At 45.1% G+C, this 16,357-nt stretch overlaps 1 pseudogene; it reads left to right on the forward strand.

Annotated features, from left to right (window-relative positions):
- Positions 1-5,886: 5,886 nt before the first annotated feature.
- Positions 5,887-7,045, forward strand: LOC118997231 (calponin-2-like; annotated as a pseudogene).
- The last annotated feature ends 9,312 nt before the right edge of the window (positions 7,046-16,357 follow it).

Raw genomic sequence — 16,357 nt, forward strand, 5'->3', positions numbered from 1 at the left:
GGATTGAGAAATGAATTGACTAAGGGATTGATGCAGAAATGTCTTTCAACATTTCCTGAGGGTGACACCTGTGCTGTGCACTGTGCTTGGTGTTGGGAAAACAGTGTTTGGGACACAAGTGAGCCCAGACCTCACAGTTCACAGGAACCTAGACAAGTGGATAGACATTTTTAACAGGACCTGCGGCTTGCAAGTGCAGGGGCCCGTGACAAGGTGTGAGGGAGCTATTTTGATTTGGGGGCATTTTGGTGAAATCCTATTAAACAAAACTTTCAAATTTATTCTCATTATTAGTATTATCAAGGACGGTGAAATAATATCTCCCTGGATATTTGATCTTTGAACGCCACCCTTCCCTGACCTTCATCCCATCCACCCCAGCCTCCTACCTTCTCTGACCTGTTAACTGCTGAATAAAGTGACCCTGGCCAAACATATTGTGTTGATCTCCGGGCTCTATAGGGGTCCCATGGAGGGGTACAGGTATGGTGGGGAAGGGAAGGTTCTTGAAGGCCCCCTAGAGGAGGTGACACCTGAGCCTCAGGGTACCTGTACCCTGAGGTGGCTCCTCTGGGACTCACCTGAGGCACGAGGCGGGGTGCCTCTGTTTTTCGACCCCGAAGCAGCAGGGCCACGTTGTACCCTCGGCCCACAGAGCCCAGGGTGGGCTGGACTCGCGCTACCAGCTCCTGCTCTGCCTCCTGCCGGGAGACACAGACACAGCCCCTGCCCCAGGTGCCCTGCCCCAGCCTGGCAGAGGCCCCGGAAGCACTCAGCACCCCAGATCCAGGGGCGGGAGGGCTCCCGTCCTCCTCCCATCACCCTATCAGACCCCCTTACCTGAGCAGCCTCGGAGTCCAGGACTCTGTCAAAGGTGATGCATTGTTCCTGTGGGCAGGGCTGGGGTCAGCAGCGTCGCTCCCATCTTCCCCTGCCCCACCCACATCTCGTCCCATCTCCACCTGCATCTCCAGAGTCCCTGGCTGAAGGAGTCGGATGCTGTTGGTCCCCTCCAGAAGGAGCATGGGGTGACAGGTCTCCTGGGGGCCTAAGAAAGGTAGACTTCATATCAACTGTAATGAGGGAGACCCAGCTCCCACGACTGCTGAGTCCCGCCTTCCACCTTGGCCTCGGTTTTCCATCCTGAGATGGCTCAGCCCTCTCCTCTCCCAAGAGGCTCTCCCAAGCCGAACAACCTCTGTGAAGGAGTGTGTGCGGTTTCTTACATGGTTCTCTGCCGCGCTCCACTTCCACCACCACGGTGAGCATGGCCCGTGGGTTGTCAGTAAGGGCCGCAGGGACCGAACTGCCCTGGCCCAAACCAGCCCCTGCCCGCACGGTCTCTCCGGACTCCACGGCTTCATGCCTCTCAGATTCCCCTCAATAATTCATCTCGGATATGAGGATCTCTGGGCGGGGCCTCTAAATAATGACTTATCAAAGGATGTGACAGTTCCCCCTTTTCTGAACTAGAACACTGCGTGGGATTCTTCTTTTTTTCCCCTTAGGAAAAATGTTCAACATATCTGACTGTGTAGAGAATAACATAAGGGCCCCAGCGTCAGCAGTTGTCAACTTCGGGCCGTCTTATTCCCTCTGTTCCCCTCCCTACCCCCAAGGGATTCTTCTGAAGGGAATCCCAGATATTCTTTTATTTCATCCATAGCTATTTCAGTATATATTTATAAAAAGGTAACCACCCCTTTTAAAAAGAACAGCTTTATTGGAATGTAATTCTTATACCATTCACCCATTTAAAGTATACATTCAAATGCTCTTTGGAATGTTTGCAGATGTATGTCATTTTCACTGCAGTTCATTTTACAACATTTCCATCACTTCCTGAAGAAACTTGGTTCCCTTTTCTATCACCTCCTTAACTGCACCCCCCAAGTCCACCCCTAGTCACCCATGCTTTTGTCTCTATAAATTTGCCTATTCTGAGCATTTTATATAAATGGATTCATAGAACATGTGATCTTTCTGTGATGGACTTCTTGTGGTTGTCATGAGGTTTTCAAGGTCCCTCCAGGTTATGGCATGCATCAGCACTTCCTTCCTCTTTGTGGCTGAAGAACGTTCCACGTAGGGATGAAATGCCTTCTGTCACCAACTACCCAGAGTTTGGCCACACTTCACAGCTAAGAGCACAGTCCTTCACGAGACTGCCCCTCCCTCAGCCACTGGTCTCAAGCTCAGGGACCCTCAGTCTTCCCTCCCTCTGACCAGTTTTCCACACTTTTGGTTGTTCCCACTAATCCACAGGTTCCGTAATTCACTAGAACAGCTTACAGAACTCAGGGGAGTATCGTGCTTACTGTATCTGACACCACCCGGATGTCCTACATTTCCATCCGGTTCTGACGCTACCTGGGGTTAGTGCTAGATCCCACAAGTTGAAGTGCAAGGTCCTCCACAAAACTGCCCTTACTTCAGCTGCCAGCCACAAGCAGGGTCCCCAGCTGCTTGCTTTGCTGTCTGACTTGGCTACAGATTTGGGGGTTCCCATGATGGCCCTCTGCCACGTCCGATGCTAACCAGGTCGGCTGACACAGTCACGGCCTGGGGATGCCACGTCCAATGCTAACCAGGTCAGCTGACACAGTCACGGCTTGGGGACAAAGGCTTCACAGAAGCATTATCTAACCATGTCAGTTGACACAGTCACAACTTGGAGATGACGGCTTCACAGAAGCGTTTTCCAGCAGGACGGACGTGGCATTAGTGGATATATGGTGTTGCTTTTATTCTCACTGTTTCCTAATATTCTAACCTTTACACTTCTGATAATTTGGAATCTCCTAGAATTAATGACCACTCTCAGAGAAAAAACAACAGTTGACTCAAGTCCTAAGCAATATCACCCTGGCTGAATTAAGGCATCGTACTTTACTTATTTGTTCCTGTGAAAGCCACCCAAGAAAGAACAGTTCAGGGAAAAATATGTTTTCCCACAGAACTGCCTCATAGAATAGCAAAAAACTCCTTTAGAAAATAGCCCCTGGTTGTCAAAGAGTTGTTAGAGTAACAGCCCCTCCTTTACCTTGAATAGGAATATATATCAATTAGAATTAGACAGGCATAAAAACAGAAGAAGCTAGTTAGCTATTATAAACTAAGCACTTAGAAACAACTACCAAGGAGTCAGAGTCCTCAGTATACAAAAAACATTTAGACAGCAAAATAGATAGCTAAGTTAGATATTACAAAGGCTTATAGTGTATTTCCTAACCTCTGCTCGGTCTAGCGTACCTGTTGCCAATGACTATTTCTGAGAAATTTAATAAACAATAAGACATTTAAACTTATACATAGAACTATTTCAAATTGTCTGATTAATGGTTTTCCTGGTCAAAATAACTTTTGTTTAACATAACTGAAACTATGGGAACTTTCGTACTTTTCCTAGTTACCTTTGTATTGATTTTTTCTGCTTAACTGATCATGCTGTACACCTGTAAATGTTAACCTATGCCAAAAATGAAAATATAAAAAATCAGCTTGTACTTGCAATAAACGGAACAGTGCTTCACCTGCCTTTGAGTTGTGTAGTTGCCTGTTACCCAGCGCTGACGCCTACTCTCACCTGAGGACCCTTAGATGGGCTGCGGCTGGACCGCGGCAGCCCTCAGTTTCGATAATCCACCAGAATGATTCACAGAACTCAGGAAAGTATTCTAACTTTGATTACCTTTTTTATCACAGCGGATACAAATGACCAATCTGATGAAGAGGTATATAGGACAAAGTCTGCAATGGTTTTGAGCCCAGGAGCTCCTGTCCCTGTGGGAGGGGGTGGGGGTGACACCCTCCTGGTACACCAGTGCGTTTGTCAGCCGGGAAGCTCCCTGAGCCTCATTGTCCAGATTTTTTTTTTAAGTGAGATCTCATTAAATAGGCACGGCTGATTAAACCAGGGGTTGCACGACTGAGCTCAACTCCACTCCTCCAACCACGCGGCTGGTTTTCCTGGCCAGCAGCCTCCCCCATCCTAAAGCTATTCAGGGGTCCTGCCGGTACAACAGAGTAGAGCAATAGTGACAGCGTTGATATTTTTAACATTTGGAGGAATCAGCATCAGGTAGACATAGGAAGGAGGCTTTTAGCTCAATTTCCCCACGCATGTGACTGTCAACATAGGTGGTATAACCTTACCAACAATGCCAGTGTTGTAGTGTAGCTTACTGTGTAGATGTAATATAAAAAATGAGAGTAATTAGTCCAGTTCATCCTTACATTTTTATGACAAAAATGTCTGTCACCACAAAGTTCACCATGTTTTCAGTCTTCCATTCAATTTTGTCAGGTTCTGAAAGCAGGAGTGGTCTCCCCAACATATGGCTTCAAGCTTTCAGACATTCGTCATAACCGAGCTAAGGAACAATGTCGTCTTTTGTTCCAAGCCTCTTTCAAAATGTTAGTGCAATGTTGGATTTTCCTCATTGCATAATCCTCTTACTCAGTCCTTTACCCTCAGTTACTCTTCCTGTTTTTCTTCATTCACACCCAACATTTTCCACTTCTGGAAGGGGTGTAAGGTTTGACCACAGTGCTGGTCTGGACTGCTGGCAACAATACTAGTCAAGTAAGTGCCTCTCCCTCCATCCGTTCCCCTTCATAAAGAATAGAGTTACACAGATGCAGGACAAACGGGCTCTCTAGACCACGAGGCAACACAGCGGCATTCACTGTCAACACCAGTGTTGCCCGATGGGTTGACAGCACAGTCAACCTTACCATGCCCTTAGAAATTCTGACATAAATGTTTAAAGGCATGGTTATAGTTTCTTGCTTAGGGATCATCCTGCTTCTGGTACCTGCAGATGCATTTCTGGTCCTAGGAAAGAAAAATAGTTTAGGTGATAAAGGGAATAATATTATAGCCCTACCAGCAACCTCCCTCACTCCTCATTTCCCCGACCCCTGAGAGCAGTGGATAAAGCTCTCTAGTAGGAATCCCTCTTAGTCCCTCATGTTGAGTGTGAAATACCCTCAGGAAAGCATGTAAGTAAGCCCTTCACGACTTCATCTGCTCCCCTCCTCTGCATTTTAGACAACAGAGGTTTCGATTGCCCATTCCAATGATCTATTAAACCATTACTCTGAGGATGATATGCAACATAACGTGTTCATTTGATATGGTATCTCTCGGCCCACTGTTGGACACTATGAGCTATGAAGTGTGGCTCTTGGTCTGGAGGAAGAGAGATTGGTGGCTCAGATTGGCAGTGTTTTTTGTTGCAATCATCTATTGATGCCTTGAACATTTGCAACTACAACCAGGTATGAAAATCCCAGTTCCTGTCAGGGCCCACTTACAGCCCCTAGGGCTTCCGGCATTAGATCACTGTAACCCGCTTTCCATGTATGTGCAGGGCCTTCCCACTGGGGAACTCTGGGAGTCTGTTTCTCTTGTTGACAGACAGAATAGTTCTTGTTGGCATTTTGTGCCTCAGAAGGTGCCAGAAGAACATGTCTCGATCCAGCCCACCCTGGCATTGCTGCAGAAGCCCCGTGTCTGTGGACCCACTGAGCACAGGAGGGCATACTGGAAGATCCACTCACCACTTCCGACCACTTCCCAGTCCCAAAAGGCTGTTCTGCTGGTCATTGACATGCCCTACTCTAATGAACCCTTCAAAGTTCCATAGTGGCTTCCATAGGTTTATGTTCCATACGGGCACCCATTTTACTGTTTGTTTTAATCCTCACTGGAGGAGGATATGTTTATTGATGGGGGAGAGAGAGAGAGACAGACAGAGACAGAGACAGAGAGAAACATGGATGTGAGAGAGAAACATTGATCAGTTGCCTCCATTATGCATCCCTACCAGGGACTAAGCCTGCAACCTTGACAAGGGGTCAAACCCACAACATTTTTGACTTATGGACAACCTTCCAACCAACCGAGCCACATGGCCAGTGCTGGGCATCCCTTTAGTAGGTAAGTTTTCCATTGCTCTTCTACCTGACCATATGGGCAGGCCATTTCTTTCTGATGTATGCCACTATTTTTTATGAGTCCGTAAAAACCCAAACACAGGGGCCAACAGCCTGCATTTCAGTATATTAAGCTGATTTTTTACCTTCTGCAGTCAGAGTGGCAGCCTTACAGACAAGATGCTGTATGTTCACCTCGGAACTGCCATCGTACACCAAGCAGCTCTTTGCTGGTCAATAGAGAGCAGCTTACAGGAGACTGTGCAGGTGGAAACAGAATCTGGCAGCTCCTAGGACAAAAAGGATACCTGCTGAGGAATATGATACATAAACAATTTCCATTTTATTATGGAACTCTTCTGGGCTCTGCTCTACCCATTAGAGAACTTCTCTGACATAACCCAAGATATTAAAGGCATTTCATGTATAAGATTATTTTTTGGCCAAGACCCGCAAGTCCCCCGCCATCCAGCCACCAGGCCATCTGTCCCACACTCACTGCTGGCATGAGCTCCACACAGTTCGACAAAGGGCCCTCGTACAGTCTTTCAGCCAAAGTTAAGACCGGCTGCTGTCCAAATACGACCCTCAGAAGGAGGCAGAACTCCGCAGCACCAAGTCAAGTACTTGGAAAAGTAGGAGTGAAACTTTGATGACGTTACCATGAAGGTGGTAACAGGCCAGAGTGTCATCAGGCTCCAGTGGGCACCAACAAGTGTGCCAGCCAGTCAGGCGTGATGGCATATGGCACAAGAAGACATCTGTATGACCCTAAGAACCACATCCTGCCAGTCTTGGCTCCCTCAACCATCAGCCTCTAAAGGTGTGCCACCCAGGTGGGTATGACAGCTCCTGGGGTCTGATGGCATATCTATGACACCAAGCTGGGGACCAATAAGTGTGACAACTCCTCCATGTCTCTGCAGATGGGCTACAGGCAGGACACCAACCAGAGTGACTGCGTCTTTGTGTTGGGCCAGCAGGTATACGGTCTCAAGTACTGTCCACAAGGCCCAGTGACTAATGGGGCTCCAGGGTCAGCAGGCGTCCAAGCCCAAGGAAGGCCCCAGAGTACCCCTACTACCAAGAGGAGATAGGCTATTGAGGACCCCCTTGTGGGGTGTCTCCACATATCATTACCAAATCTGGGATTTCTGGGTTTTCTGTGTCTTCATCTTGTTTTTCTATGTGTTCAAATGCTTCCAGCTGAGGGTCTATGAAGGCCAGATCCAGATGCTTGTGGGGTGGGGGTCCCTGCCAGGCACATCCAGGAGATAAATTTCCCAGCAGACTTTGGGTCAAGCTGTGCAAGGAAGAAGAAACCTGTGTAGGGAGGGGAACCGGCCCAGATGTCTTCCAGTTGCTTCTGCCCCTCTTCTCCTTTTTCTGCTGACCAGTTGGTAGTTTCTTTTTAAAAAATATTTATTTTATTTTTAGAGAGAGGGGAAGGAAAGGAGAAAGAGAGGGAGAAAAACATCAATGTGTGGTTGCCTCTCAGGTAGCCCCTACCGGAGACCTGGCCTGCAACCCAGGCACGTGTCTCGACTGGGAATAGAACCAGCAAACCTTGAGTTTGCAGACCCACGCTCAATTCCCTGAGCTACACCAGCCAGGGCCAATTTGTGGTTTCTGTACCCAGAGAAGTTTTGGGCAGTTTTGATAAAACAAAAGTAATCTTTTGACTGGGGAGGAATGGGATGGTGATGGTGGAGGCAGGTGCTTGGAATGAAGTCCCCAGGGAGAGGGCCAGGTCACAGTCCCCAGGAGTTTTAGGCATCGTGTGGGACTGGATTTCCCCAGGACCCTCCCAGGGGCCCAGTAAGGAAACTGAGGCCCAGACAGATCAATGGAGTTCTGAGTGGTTGAGGCAAAGCCAGACCCCATCTTTCATATTAGTCCCTTCTCCCCAACCAAGTACTTCGCAGGGGCTCCCACCAGGAGGCCCTCTCCAGGACCAGCCCCACTCAGGATCCTTGGGAACAAGAGATAAGGGGAAGTACCAACTGTTGAGTGAAGACCACAAAAGCCTTTTTAGAAAAAGAAAAAGATCATTTTCTCACGCATGCACTGGCTCACAGTGCCCACGGCGTCATGGATGAGACATGAGACAAATTCACATGGACTACCAAGTCCTGTGGAGGAAAAGGGATGGCACAGCTACTCCCTCAAGAGGGGAGCGCCTCAGAATGGCTTGGCCACCCTCTCAACGGGAGACTCTTGCCTAGATAGGCTTTTATTGGGTTTAATTTGTGTAGGAGTTCAGGTACAACTTATTAGTCATTGTCAGGCAGTAAACAGTAGATAGCATACACAGAACTCTGAGGGCCTATTCCGAGTCAGGGTCTGTTAGCTAAAAGGCTACAAGACTTTGGGAAACAAACTCATTTCCTGCTCAGACCTTTATCATTTAACTAAGAGCACTCTTAGCAAAGCAGGCTTCACAGGATTTTACATATCCTTTCTTAGGCCTGATCACCTGGGGAGCCCGCCATTCCCAGCACAGGGCTGCACCACCCTCTGTCATTGTTTCAGGTTTAAGTCAGGCAGAGGAGGAAAGAGAGCCAAGGAATTCTCAGAGACTTCTCAAGGACTCAGGGGAGTCAGGCCCCATCAAAGCTGAGAGGCAAGGGTCCATCACCCCCTTTCCCCAAGCCCCCCAAGTCCTTCCCTGGGGCCTCCACATGATCATGCCAGTTTTAGGTCATTTCTCCCCTTGGGGAATCTTACCCATCATTGGCTAACTGATCAAGCACTGGGGGCCAGTTATGAAAAAAGGAGCAGAAGCGGTGCCTCTGCCAGGGAGATGAGCTTTGTCTCCTTAGTGGCTTATGGTCCGAAGGTCACCCACTCAGCCTTAGCCATTGGGGGTGGGGGAGGGTGGCAGAGGCTGCAATTCCTGAAACCAGGCAGGGCAGTTCCCAAGAATTTTCTGTTTTTGGTATAGGAGCACTTTCAGTTAATGGGACAACAAGCTAGTAACATTCCCTCAGACAGGAAGTCTTCGGTCCAAGTCGTCATTGAGAGGCACTCCCAGGCTTTTGCCGTAAATCCAAGTGTACACAGAGAATTGCACTGACCTTCTGGCTTACATTCCACACTGTTGGCAATTAACAAGCTATTTAAAATTTAAAATTATTTCAAAATCAGTAATGACCCACTCTGTGTGTGTGTCACACACACGTGATGGCTGCAAACAAGGATTGAAAATGTCATCCCTTAAGTCTCCTGGTGTGCAGCCTCTGAATTAAAAGACATGGCTGGTGTCTCCTGATGTTTAATCCCAGCTCCACCATGGGGAAATAGTATAAGAGCTATAAGGTCCTAAGGCAAGTTGCTTAATTTCTACTTGTTTGTTTCCATGTCTGCAAAATGGAGATGATGGTGACAATAATGGTGCCTTCCTCATAAAATGGAGATAGAAAGTTGCATTCCTTGAAGTGTGTTTCTTGGACCAGTAACATCAAGCATCTCCTGGGAACTGGACTGAAAAGAAAATTCTCAGGCCTCACCCCACACCTACTGCACTGGAAACTGTGTTAAGAAGACTTCCAGGTGATTCTAATGATGTTGAAAACCACTGTTGATAAAATTGAGTTTATAATAAGCATTAAAACAGTGCCTGGCACACAGTAAGCAGTACATTAGTGAATTTTAAAAATGAGTCAATAAAATATTGCCAAAATGTAAAGTTTAATTTAGGCAAGAAGAAGCATATCCACCCTGTTCCTCTAACAAAGAAATCCTGCATAATTCCTAGTTGAAAGGAATTAACAGGGACTGCCAAACTCCTCATGATCGGGTCCTTGCCCTCCTTTTCTGCTACTTCCATTCTCCCTGTACACCATGTCTTCAACTTTCCCAGCTCTCAGTATAGAAATTGTGTCTTTCACACCTCCAAGACTTTGCCTACTCTGTTCCCTTTCTATGGAAACATCAACCACCCCTTTTCTTTAAAGAACCCCTCTTCTCCCATTTTCTATGCTTGCAATATCGAATTCCTACACATCCTCTGAAACCCATTGCGAGTGCCACCTCCTCTGTGCTACCCCCGCCCCTATCCAGTCAGAGTGAGGCATTCACTAGGACTCCCCTAACCCTATATATCTCAGTACTTATCATTACAGTTTATTCCGCTCCACAGTTTTATTTTTAGAGACAGGGGAAGGGAGGGAGAAGGAGGGAGAGAAACATCAATGCGTGGTTGCCTCTCACGCTCCCCCTACTGGGACCTGGCCCACAACCCATTCCCATATACCCTGACTGGGAATCGAACCAGCGACCCTCTGGTTTACAGGCTGGAACTCAGTTCCCTGAGTCACATCAACCAGGGCCAAGTAACCATTTTAAACTGAATGGCTCAGTGGCATATAGTGTATTCACAATGTTGTGCAACCACCACTTCTCTGTAATTTCATAATTTTTTCATCACCCTCCAAAAATGTGCCATACGCATTGAGTAATCGTTTCCCCTCCTTCCCCCCTTTTAGCTATCATCTTTCCGTCTCTACAGATTTTCCTATCCTGGGTATATCATATAGAGGAAATTGTACACTCTGTGACTTTTAGCATCTTCTTTCTCTTGATTAGCATTAGTTTTTGAAGTTCATCCAAACTGTGACATAAGTCAACACGTGCCCCTTTTCGGCTGAACAGTAATATCTCATTACACGTGCCACCACCTGGTTACCCATCGTTTGTCGGTGTCCATCTGGGTTGTTTCCCTCTTTTCCGTGTTATTAATAACCCTGCTACACACACTTGTGTGCCAGTCTGTGTGGACATGTTTTTATTTCTTTTATTTTCACTTCTTTATGTGAACACCTAGCTTTCATTTCATAGCAGGGAATGGAACTGATGGTTCATGTGATTATACATTGAACTTTTTATTAACCACCGAGGTGTTTCTACAGTCACTGCACCATTTTGCATTCCCTAGAGCCATGTGTGAGGGTTCCTATTCCTCCACATCCTTGCCCATAGTTATTTACTTTTTATTAGAGTCATACTCTAGGTGTGAAGTGGTACCCCCTGGAATTTTTCATTTGTGTTTCCTTAATGGCCAATGATTTTGAGCGTCTTTCATCGGCTCGTTGGCCATTTGTGTAGCTTCTTTATAGAAATATCCATTCAAGTTTTTGTCCAGTTACTTGCTTTTAGTGTTTCACAAGTGAATGATGATGTTGAGCATCTTTCCATGTGCCTGCTGGGCATTTGTATATATTCTTTGGAAAAATGGTTGTTCAAGTCTTTTTCCCACTTTTTACTTGAGTAATTTGTCTTTTTGTGGCTGAATTGTAGGCTCTCTCTATACATGACGGATACCAGACCACGATCACATATGTAATTTTCAAATGTTTTCACCCATTTTGTAGGTTGTCTTCTCATCATTTAATAGTGTCTTCTGATAAACAAAAGTTTTTAATTTTTTTAAAGATTTTATTTATTTATTTATCTTTAGAGGGGAGGGAGAGAGGGAGAGAAACATCAATGTATGGTTGCCTTTCGTGCGTCTCCTGCTGGGAGTTGGCCTGCAGGGAACCGGCCTGCAACCCAGGCATGTGCCCTGACTGGGAATTGAACTGTGATCGTGTGGTTTGCAGGCCCGTGCTCAATCCACTGAGCTATACCAGCCAGGGCAAAAGTTTTTAATTTTGATGAAATCCAGTTTATCATTTTTCCTCTTGTTGCTCTTGATTTTAAGGTCATATCTAGGAATTTACTGCCAGGTCATGAGTATTAAATTCTCTGTTTTCTTTATAAGAAAGAAAGATCTTCATAGTTGTAGCTCTGTATATTTAGTTAATTGGTCCATTTTGAGTTAATTTTTTGTATATGGCCTGGGGTAAGGGTCCAAATTCATTCATCTGTATCTGAATATCCAGGTGTCCCAGTGCCATTTGTTAAAAAGATTATTAGTATTTCCATATTGAATATTCTTTTTTCCAGATATTTATTTATTTAATTTTAGAGAGAGGAGAAGGGAGGGAGAGAGGGAGAGGAATATCGCTGTAAGAAACATTGTTTGGTTACACCCTGACAGGGGACCAAACCCACAACCCAGGCATGTCCCCTGACCAAGAATAGAACCAGTGACCTTTTGACTTGCAGAACGATGCCCAACAAACTGAGCCACACCAGTCAGGGTCCATATTGTGGATTCTTGGCATCCTCACCGAAATCAGCTGGCCATAGAAGCACGGGTTTATTTCTGGACTCCTCTCCTACTAGTCTCTTTGTTCATTCTTACACCAGAACAATGCTGTTTTTGTTGTTGTTGTTGTTTCATTCTGAAAGTATGTTTATTAAAGCTGGGGACAGTGAAACCAGGAAGGGCCGGGGAGAGAAGAAGCGACAGGAGAGAGCCCAGGTGGGGCTGCTTTGGCTGTCCAGGAACGTTGTAGGAAAGGAGTGAGCTGAGGAGGGTCTGCGGTCAGCTCACTGGAAAGTCAGAGAAAAGGGGGCTTTGGAGACAGGTTGCGGGGGTCAGCCTTGAACAAGCTGCTGCTGCCCATTGCTCCTCGGGTTGCAAGTCTCCTGGGGACCCTTGAAGGGATTAGGAGAAAGAAATTCACTCAAAAAGGAGATTCAGGAGGACGAGCCACAAGAAGGGAGCGCCAGCAGTGGCTCAAGTGTTGTTGCCTCCCAGTAATTTTTGAAATCAGTTGGTACCCGTACTCCAACTTTGCTTCTATATAAGATTATTTTATCTGTTCAGCTCCTGTTGAAATTCACATGAACTTTAGAATCATCATGTCCATTTATACAAAAAGTCAGCTTAGGTTCTTATCAAAATTTCGTTGACTCTCTAGATTAATTAGGAGAGAATTGACATCTTAACAATATTAATTCCCATCAAAATGGAATGTTATTCCATTTATGTATATCTTCTTTACTTTCTTTCACCAATACTTTGTAGTTTTAGAAGTTAAAGTTTTCTTTTGTTGTATTTACTCCTAAGTATTTTATTCTTTTTGATACTATTGTGAATAGAATTTTTCAATTTCATTGAAAAATGAAATTGGGAAACCATTAAAGTCCTAGAGGAGAACATTGGCAGGAAAATCTCAGATATTCCACGCAGCAATATTTTTACTGATACGTCCCCTAGAACAAGGGACATAACGGAAAGAATAAACAAATGGGATCTCATCAAACTTAAAAGCTTCTACATGGCCAAGGAAAACAGAAACAAGATAAAAAGAGAAGCAACAGTTTGGGAAAACATATTTGCCAATGACACCTCAGACAAAGGTTTAATCTCCAAAATATACAAAGAACTCACACGACTCTACTCAAAGAAGACGAGCAACCCAATAAAAAAATGGGCAAAGGACTTGAACAGACATTTTGCCAAGGAGGACATACAGAGGATCCAGAGACACATGAAAAGATGCTCGATATCACTAGCTATCAGAGAGATGCAAATCAAAACCACAATGAGATACCACTTAACACCAGTCAGAATGGCTATCATAAACAAACAAACAAACAACAAGTGTTGGAGAGGTTGTGGGGAAAAGGGGACTCTAGTTCACTGTTGTTGGGATTGCAGACTGGTACAACCACTATGGAAAGCAGTATGGAATTTTCTAAGAAAACTAAAAATGGACGTGCCTTTTGACCCAGCAATTCCACTGCTAGGAGTATATGCTAAGAACCCTGAAACACCAATCCAAAAGAACCTATGTACCCCGATGTTCATAGCAGCACAATTTACAGTAGCCAAGAGTTGGAAGCAACCTAAATGCCCATCGGTCGATGACTGGATCAAAAAACTATGGTACATTTACACAATGGAATTCTATGCTGCAGAAGGAAGAAGGAGCTCCNTAGGAAAGATTTAGGCCCTGGCTGGTGTAGCTCAGTGGATTGAGCTTGGGCCTGCGAACCAGAGGATCATGGTTCGATTCCCAGTCAGGGCACATGCCTGGGTTGCAGGCCGGTTCCCTGCAGGCCAACTCCCAGCAGGGGACGCACAAAAGGCAACCATACATTGATGTTTCTCTCCCTCTCTCCTTCCCCTCTAAAGATAAATAAATAAATAAAATATTTTAAAAAAACAAGTATAAAGGACACATGGACAATAACTAAGGTGAGGGGCAGAGATGGGAGGGAGGTGGGGAGCACTGGGGGAGGGCAGGGCTGGGAATACAAGAAAGAAAACTGTACTTGAACAAGAGTTAAATAAAAAAATTTTTTTAAATGAAATTGAATGTTTCAGTATGTTTACTGCAAGTATATACATATACATATACACCAACTTTGCATTCCTGGGGTGAATCCCACTTGGTCACTGGCGTGTAATTCTTATACGTTGCTGGAGTAGGTTTCTAGCATTTGGCTGGGGTACCCACATTCACATTCATAGCAGACATGGAACTGAAATTTTCTTCTCCCGTAATGACTTTGTCAAGCATTCTCTTATATGTAACCACAATATCATACCTAGCATACAGTATACCATATTAAAAAAGAAAACTAGGAAATTAAAAAAAATTTAATGTATTTATTTATTTTCAGAGAGAGGGGGAAAAGAGGGAGAAAGGGAGGGAGAGAAACATCAGTGTGATTGAATCAGCTGCCAGCACTTTGGTGGCCCTAGTCTTCTGAGAGTCTGTGACAAAGAAGAGAACAATCAGGGCTACGGCAATAAATGTGTCTCTGTGCCAAAGACTTTCCTTATAGATAGGCTCTATTATACCTGTTTTATTTTATTTTTTATTTATATTTAGATAGAGGGAAAAGGAGGGAGAAAGAGAGAGACGTTGATGTGTGAGAGATACATTGATTGGTTGCCTCTCGCACACCCGCAACTGGGAACCCAGCCCCACAACCCAGGCATCTGCCCTGACTGGGAATTGAACCAGAGACCTTTAAGTTTTCAGGCCAGCGATCAGTCCACTGAGCCACACCAACCAGGGTGAAAACTAGGAGAGTTTGAAATCTTCAAATATCCAAGTCATTATCCAAGTATCTTTTATTCCAGATCATTCTAAGTGGCTTATAAAGAGTCTCCATGACCTAGACAATGAGAGAGTTCTGAGTATTAGAAGAAGTGGCGGTGGGGGGATGGGTTGTCAGAGGAAAAAAGATTCCATGGGAGAGAACAAAAACTCTTGACTCAGGGTACAAGAATTTCTGAGGAAATAAATTGATATCCAGTTGGTTCCAGAGGACAGGATAGGAACAAAAGAGGAAGCCGTAGAGGGACTTATTTTGGCTCAGAAAAGGAAGTCTTATGACATTCAGTCCCATCCTTGCAGTACAAAATCAGTCACACCACACCGGATGCCTGATGTTACTGTGCCATGTGGAAATGGGTCTCTTGCTTCTCTTTGTCCATCTCTCACTTCTTATCTCACTTCCTTCCCTGTGTAGGACACATTTTTTCAGCCTTGACCTCGTCAGTAGCAACGTGCTCAATCTTTGGGCTTCACTAGGACTGCCCTGTGCACCCACCCCTGATTTGGAATGAACGAATCCTCTCCCTAGGTTGTTATGTACTATCAGATCAAAAAACCACTACATCCTTTGACACTGGAACCGTGACACCTAAGGTATTTGTCTCAGTCAGGCAAATCTTTTTATTTGACTTCAGTGAAGTACATCAGTCTTTTCTTAAGTCATAGCAACAATAAAAGCCTCAGCCTACCCCTCTCGTTCGTTCAATTAATTATTTAGTAAGAATTTATGGAGCAACTGCCGTGGGCCAGGCACTGTTTTAGTGACTGAAGATTCATAATTCAATAAGATTAACACAATTGTTGCTTTGGGGAGCTTTCATCACAGTACTAAACAAACAAAAACAGACATAAGTAAAGAAGATGATTTCCATTTGAGATCAATGCTCTGAGAAGATGAGGCAGAAGGGGGCTTCTTCACGTACACTGACATTTGAGTTGAATCCTGAGAACAATAAGAAGGTGCCTGCCATTTGAAGATCTTTATTCAGAACTTCAGTTTTACAGACGCTCCACAGACTCCTGCTACCACAATTACTCACCGACATCTTTGCCCAGATACGCTGCCTTCTAGCCTGGGTTATACATTGATCGTTTCCATGCTTGCACTGAGGCCAACCCCTCCACTGGGGAATTTAGGTACCAGTTCCTTTTATCTGCTCAAGGGCAGTCCTCCAGCACGGCTCGCTTCTTTCTCCTGAATCATCAAGTTTTCTTTCTCTACTGGACTATTCCTATCCGCCCACAACCACGCTATTTCTCTCATCTTAAAAACCAATGAACATAACATACTCAATGGTGAGAGACTGAAAACTTCCTTAGAAGGTCAGAGGGGAGAGACGGCTCCTAAGCTTACTAAGAACTAGAGTCAAAGTCCTTACTATGCTCTATATTTACAGTGCTTCTCAAACACGACATCAATTTTGTTCATTTTAAAGATTTTATTTTAATTTTTT

Source organism: Sturnira hondurensis, unplaced genomic scaffold, assembly GCF_014824575.4.
Source record: "Sturnira hondurensis isolate 20B ecotype Veracruz unplaced genomic scaffold, ASM1482457v3 Scaffold0001120, whole genome shotgun sequence".
Taxonomy (NCBI): Eukaryota; Metazoa; Chordata; class Mammalia; order Chiroptera; family Phyllostomidae; genus Sturnira; species Sturnira hondurensis.